The sequence below is a fragment of the Balaenoptera acutorostrata genome, chromosome 12, assembly GCF_949987535.1.
Source record: "Balaenoptera acutorostrata chromosome 12, mBalAcu1.1, whole genome shotgun sequence".
NCBI lineage: Eukaryota > Metazoa > Chordata > Mammalia > Artiodactyla > Balaenopteridae > Balaenoptera > Balaenoptera acutorostrata.
Window position 1 is genome coordinate 66,741,487 of NC_080075.1, and position 7,958 is coordinate 66,749,444.

The following is a 7,958-nucleotide window of genomic DNA, read 5'->3' on the forward strand; positions in this document are numbered from 1 at the left end:
TAGTCATGGACCACTTAGATTTTCATCCAGAAGCAAGGAAAGAACTAGCTCCAACAAATATTTTTAAAGGGACAGAGGAATAAATATATAGTTGCTTAATGGTTATACCCCAACAGGTATGGTGGTTCAATACACCAAATATACTACATACACATAAGCAACAGTGGAAGGGCACACTCATATAGACATACAATGTGTGATTAGATAAGGTGATTTAGAAGCAGAAAGCAATTTAAGAAGCACTAGTTGTCTGAGAATTATACTGCTCAGGGACTTAGGAGAGCTCCCAACTGTATAGTAAATCGCATTTCTAAGAGCCCTTGGCCTTGTAGTTGAGACTATACCGCCTGACCCCACGTGTCTACTTCTCTTCCTCACAAATCTCATTTCCCATCACTCCCACATGCACATCCTTTGGCACAGCCAGGCAAACTATTCATTATCACTCTCATTATTGATACTTATGTCCAATTTCCCACTCTGCTATGTGCAAAGAAATACTTCTCATTGTTCAAAGAATCCTCAGGACTGGGGAAGATCTAGCTATTGATCTTTTGTGCCTTAGGGTTATGTGTTCTCATGGCTGCTGATCTTCTCGCCCTATGAAGGTTCTGTGGTTCTCAAAACTGGCTACATATTACCAGAGAGCTTTAAAAACAATACCACTGGGGTTTCCCTGGTGGTTCAGTGGTTAAGAATCCTCCTGCCAATGCAGGGGACACAGGCTCGAGCTCTGGTCCGGGAAGATCCCACATGCCACGGAGCAACTAAGCCCATGCGCCACAACTACTGAGCCTGTGCTCTAGAGCCTGCGAGCCACAACTACTGAAGCCCGCATGCCTAGAGCCCGTGCTCCACAATGAGAGAAGCCACCACAATGAGAAGCCCACACACTGCAACGAAGAGTAGCCCCCGCTCGCCGCAACTAGAGAAAGCCCGCACGCAGCAACGAAGACCCAACGCAGTCAAAAATAAAATAAATAAATAAATAAAATAAAAACAATACCACTGACTGGGGCCCCATCCCATAATAGTTGAACCAGAATCTCCAGGGGTTGGTGATGAGCAGAGGTGTTTGTTTTGTTTCTGATTTTTTAAAAGCTCCCCAAGTAATTCTAATGTGCAGCCAGAATTGAGTCTACACTGGCTGAGGTACAATACAGCTAATCAATTTCTTAATGTGGAAGAATGTATAGGTTTTCTAAGCTGGTCCCCTGAGTAATGTTAATAAAATGTCAGCTGTGGTTGTGTAGGTTTTTAGTATTCTCTGACAGGTGAGAATGGAATTAGACATGGCTATGGATAAAATGTTGGGCCTGGAAATAGATCAAAAAAGGGGGAAATGGTTGTGCCAGAGCAGTGGTTCTCAATGCTGAATACACAGTGATATCCCACATTTTAAAAATATGTTTATGAAATGTAAGTAGGAGGCAGTATCTCTATTAACAAAGCAAGACATCAAATTGCCTATAAGGTACAGTCTCAATGATATAAAATAAAATAAATATGTAAAGTCTAAAATGTTAATGGAGGCTATCCTTGAACAAGGGCATTAAGAATAATTATTTCCTTTTTTTAAGCCTTTCCTGTACTTTCTAAATTTTCTTTCATGAGCAAGTTATACTCTTACCTTCAGGAAAAAACAACTCTAAAAAGGGTAAGAAAGAAAACAGTCCCTGAGGGACTTGTAATTCTGATTAACACATCATTCAAAAGGGGGAAAGAGTTGACAAAGGTCCTCCCTTTTTATAACTTATCCAACTGGCAAAATGAGATGAAATTGGCCTCTGTCAGTTGGTGACAGTCCTCTACTTCTAAGGATCCCTCATTTCTTCTTGGGGATCTCTATCTGCCTAGCCACTTACTAGGAATAAGTTTCAGCTTGGTCTCTCAAATGCTGCACATTCTTGTACATACTGAGTTGCCTCCTCCTTAGAATCAGAAGCAGTTCAATACTAACAAAGAAGGATTTTCATTTGTGTTTGGTTTCATTTCACTTTCCCAATTCCATTAAACTGCATGAAGCCAAAGTTTCACAGGTAGCCAATATATAATGAAGTGAAAATCTTAATAAATGTCTAATTTCATGTTGAGCTTTAGATTTTAAAGGCCACTATTTATTTATTTATTTATTTATTTTTTATTTTTTTTTTATAAGGACTTAAAATCCTTCATGGGTTAGGTTTTTTGTTTTTGTTTTTGTTTTTTTAAAGAGCTCCTGACTTATTTATTTATCTATTTATTTTATTTTTTTGACTGTGTTGGGTCTTCGTTTCTATGCAAGGGCTTTCTCTAGTTGTGGCAAGCGGGGGCCACTCTTCATCGCGGTGCGCAGGCCTCTCTTGTTGCGGAGCACAGGCTCCAGGCGCGCAGGCTCAGTAGTTGTGGCTCACGGGCCCAGTTGCTCCGCGGCATGTGGGATCTTCCCAGACCAGGGCTGGAACCCGTGTCCCCTGCATTGGCAGGCAGATTCTCAACCACTGCGCCACCAGGGAAGCCCCCACTATTTATTTATACTGTGATATTCATGTCTTTGAATGATTCTATTTTTAAATAATTGAAACCATTCCATATAGTCAATTTAATGTCTTATTTTGTTAATATGGATACTACACTAAAATTTCATAAGCATATTTTTAAACCAATGGATTATGAGTTTCTTAAATTGGAAAACTCCACTGCACTCATCTTTGTTATCCTCACCACTTAGCAAAGTGGGCGGCACACTGTAGGTGGGGTTGACACTAACAGTGCTCACTAACATCTGGTTTTGCTCTGTATCTAAGATCTAAGACAGATCTTGTTTCGCAGGGACCTTGCAGTTAGGTGGGGCCAAGTGACCTGTTCTGGCCAGTAAACTATGCTGGGACATGACACCTGTCATTTTAGAGCTGAAGCAGTGAAAAGTCCATGAACTACCCTCTAAATTCTCTTCCATAGCTGCAGCAACCAGGAAGCCCCATGTTGAATGGCAGAGCTGCAACAAGATGGGCACGATCAGGAGTCCTGAGTCACCACTTGGAAGGAAGGTGTGTGAAGGAACTGCTGAGCCTGCAGAAGATTTTGCTTGAGCAAGTAATAAATGTTTATATGTTAAGCCACTGAGATACCAGGATTTATTTGTTCCTGAAGCACAGTCTAACCTATCCTAATACTGTAAGCATTCTTGGAAGTTGATTTGAATTTAATCAGAAGCTTTTAATATTTCACTGTCAAAATATGTTTCCTGATAAAACCAAAAGCACCTATGCTTTTGTTTTTTCTACTAAATGTTTCAGCATTTGCTAAACTTAGCAAGGGGAGAAGATAGACTCTTCTGTGCAGGCTACTCCATAACCACAGCCTTAGGGGTTGTAGAAAGGACATGTAAGCCATTAAGCTCATGCTCTAGGCCTCATGTCTCATTTTTGAGCTGCAAGGGAATTTTCAAACCAGTTCCCAACTTGTGTTTACATCTCTGATAGTGGTCTCTAGATACTGTGCGGCACAGCATTTGGTAGAGGACATAAGCTGTTAGATGGATCATTCTTCAAATGTACAGAAGTAAAGAATGAGACTTGGTACATTGTTTTTTTGAAAGGGAAGAGGGTAAATACTAGCTTTAAACCTGCTTACACCGTTGCAAGCTCAAGAACTATAGGAACATGGTACTTCCTTATAGCTAGACATCTATAACTCTCTCTTCCCAGGAATGGTTCTCTGTGTTAAAATGAGCCTTAGTTATGCAATCCATTTTTCAAATAGTGAACAAGATATAAAAGATACCAGACATATGATTCATAAGCATGTGCAGCTAAAAGACAAACATGTGTTTGAAAACCCCTTTTTCTGGGACATTGAGTTTCCAAGGCCATGTGTAGACATACCCCTTTTACTGGAGTGGTGGATTTATAAACCAGTTAGTAACTAGGTGATTGGCTGAATTTAATGGTTGCTAATTGATTCATTACCAGTTAATCTAGACAAAATAATCAAATCACTTGTTTATTTCAGGCTTAGTAGCAATAAAAATCTATTACTCTTTTAAAAACACGGTGCATAGAAGCACCTCACGTTCAGTAACTAAATAGTGTACCATTACTTATTTCAGGGTCTCTCTCCAGCTGCCTTGGCATCCCTTCCAACTCCCTGCCTTCCCCTTCCCCTCAAATCTTTTGAGTTCTTTGAGTAGAGATAAGTCTCAGCAATGCCAAATCCTGTATTTACTTTTAGAAACTGTAGCAGCAGGAGCTTGCTGAATTTCACCTTCAGGGGTGTCATAGATGTTTGCAGCTTCTCTGGTCTATTCATCATCTCCTCTGCAGTGTCCTCACTTAGACTGGCTGCTAAGGCTTGAGAAAGTAAGTATTTAATCTTAGCACACCACCAAAGGGATGAAAGCTACTCTCTATTTTTAAATACCTCAGTGATTCAAATTAAAACCATGGAAGGTCCAGCCATATTAACAAGTGTTGCAGTATATTAATTTCAAATAGGACAACAAAGAGTTTAAAGAAACAACCTCCCACCAAACAAATTCTAAGGCAGGGCACAATCTGAAACAGCCTAGTACAGTGATTTTTTTGAAGACATCATACCCTCTTTGTGGGCAAGAGTTCAAAATTCAAGTCTGAAGGAATCAAGATGAAAATGTAATACTAAATGAGAAGAGAAAGGAAAAGAAAGCTTTTATATAAATTTAGGGACCTATGTCCTCCCCTCATAGATGTAGATATATTCCATGTAATGGCAATTATATGATGGTTCAAGGGGTTACCGCCCTGTTAAAATGGCCCACCTCTGAAATTTTATAACCCAGATAACCTCATGGTGTTATCCAAAAAAATTCTACTTCTAAACTCACTAATTGGACAGATGCAGAAACTTGCCAGTTTATCATAAATAAGATAGGAAACATTTATATCAGGCAATGATATTATCAAGAATACTACATTATAATCCCAGATTGTACAATATTAATAAACAACAGTCCAGGTGTACAGAAAATTATCAAACTATGATCATCTAAAGGCAGGTTGACAGAGTCAGATCATCTAGCCAAAACCATCTCTGTTCAAAGATTGTTTTTTAAGAAAATCCAATGTTCCAGGTACCTGTTTACCGCAGTTTGTAATCCTAGTAAGCGCAAACATACAAATGTTCCACTTTTCTAGTTCAAAATACTTAGTCTCACAGAGGACCTTCAAGATGACAGAGGAGTAAGATGTGGAGATCACGTTCCTCCCCACAAATACGTCAAAAATACATCTACAGGGCTTCCCTGGTGGCGCAGTGGTTGAGAATCTGCCTGCCAATGCAGGGGACACGGGTTCCAGCCCTGGTCTGGGAGGATCCCACATGCCGCAGAGCAACTAGGCCCGTGAGCCACAACTACTGAGCCTGCGTGTCTGGAGCCTGTGCTCCGCAACAAGAGGGGCCACGACAGTGAAAGGCCCACGCACCGCAATGAAGAGTGGCCCCTGCTTGCCACAACTAGAGGAAGCTCTTGAATAGAAACGAAGACCCAACACAGCCAAAGAAATAAAATAAATAAATGAATAAATAAGTCAGGAGTTCTTTAAAAAAAAAAAAAAAAACCTAACCCATGAAGGATTTTAAGTCCTTATAAAAAAAAAAAATACATCTACATATGGAACAACTCCTACAGAACACCTACTGAACGCTGGCAGAAGACCTCACACTTCCCAAAAGGGTCTTGTTTCTCTGACCGAGTGTCAGGCCTGAGCCTCGGAAGTGGGAGAGCCGAGTTCAGGACATTGGTAAACCAGAGACCTCCCAGCCCCATGTAATATCAATCAGTGAGACCTCTCCCAGAGATCTCCATCTCAATGTTAAGACCCAGCTCCACTCAATGGTCAGCAAGCTCCAGTGCTGGATACCCCATACAAAACAACAAGCAGACAGGAACACAACCCCACCCATTAGCAGAGAGGCTGCCTAAAATCATAATAAGGTCACAGACACCCCAAAACACACCACCAGATGCAGTCCTGCCCAACAGAAAGACAAGATCCAGCCTCATCTATCAGAACACAGGCACCAGTCCCCACCACCAGGAAGCCTACACAACTCACTGAACCAAACTTACCCACTGGGAGCAGACACCAAAAACAACGGGAACTATGAACCTGCAGCCTGTGAAAAGGAGACTCCAAACACAGTAAGTTAAGCAAAGTGAGAAGACAGAGAAATACACAGCAGATGAAGGAGCAAGGTAAAAACGCACCAGACCAAACAAATGACGAGGAAATAGGCAGTGTACCTGAAAAAGAATTCAGAGTAATGATACTAAAGATGATCCAAAATCTTGGAAATAGAATGGAGGAAATACAAGAAACATTTAAGAAGGACCTAGAAGAACTAAAGAGCAAACAAACAATGATGAACAACATAATAAATGAAATTAAAAATCCTCTAGAAGGAATCAATAGCAGAATAACTGAGGCAGAGGAAAGGAAAAGTGACCTGGAAAATAATATAGTGGAAATAACTACGGCAGAGCAGAATAAAGAAAAAAGAATGAAAAGAACTGGGGATACTCTCAGAGATTTCTGGGACAATATTAAACTACCAACATTCGAATTATAGGGGTCCCAGAAGAAGAAGACAAAAAGAAAGGGACTGAGAAAATATTTGAAGAGAGTATAGTTGAAAACTTCCCTATAATGGGAAAGGGAATAGTAAATCAAGTCCAGGAAGCACAGAGAGTCCCATACAGGATAAATCCAAGGAGAAACACGCCAAGACACATATTAACCAAACTATCAAAAATTAAATACAGGGCTTCCCTGGTGGCGCAGTGGTTGAGAGTCTGCCTGCCAATGAAGGGGACACAGGTTCGAGCCCTGGTCTGGGAAGATCCCACATGCTGCGGAGCAACTGGGCCCGTGAGCCACAACTACTGAGCCTGCACGTCTGGAGCCTGTGCTCCGCAACAAGAGAGGCCGCGATAGTGAGAGGCCCGCGCACCGTGATGAAGAGTGGCCCCCACTTGCTGCAACTGGAGAAAGCCCTCTTACAGAAACGAAGACCCAACACAGCCAAAATAAATAAATAAATAAATAAATAAATAAATAATAATTAAAGGTGCTAATAATTTTAAAAAAAAAAAGATGAAACTTACAACCTTTAAAAAAAAATTAAATACAAAGAAAAAATATTAAAAGCAGCAAGGGAAAAGCCACAAATACAATGGAATCCCCATAATGTTAATAGCTAATCTTTCAGCAGAAACTCTGCAACCCAGAAGGGTGTGGCAGGACATATTTAAAGTGATGAAAGGGAAAAACCTACAACCAAGATTACTCTACCCAGCAAGGATCTCATTCAGATTCGATGGAGAAATTACAAACTTTACAGACAATCAAAAGCTAACACAATTCAGCACCACCAAATCACCTTTACAACAAATGCTAAAGGAACTTCTCTAGGCAGGAAACACAAGAGAAGGAAAAGACCTACAAACACAAACCCAAAACAATTAAGAAAATGGTAAGAGGAATATACATATCGGTAACTACCTTAAATGTAAATGGATTAAAGGCTCCAACCAAAAGACATAGACTGGCTGAATACAGAAACAAGACCCATATATATGCTATCTACAGGAGAGCCACTTCAGACCCAGGGACACATACAGATTGAAAGTGAGCGGATGGAAAAAGATATTCCCATGCAAATGGAAATCAGAAGAAAGCTGGAGTAGCAATTCTCATATCAGACAAAATAGATTTTAAAATAAAGACTATTACAAGAGACAAAGAAGGACACTACATAATGATCAAGGGATCAATCCAAGAAGAAGATATAACAATTGTAAATATTTATGCACCCAACACAGGAGCACATCACTACATAAGGCAAATGCTAACAGCCATAAAAGGGGAAATCAACAGTAACACAATAATAGCAGCGGACTTTAACACCCCACTTTCACCAATGGTCAGATCATCCAAAAT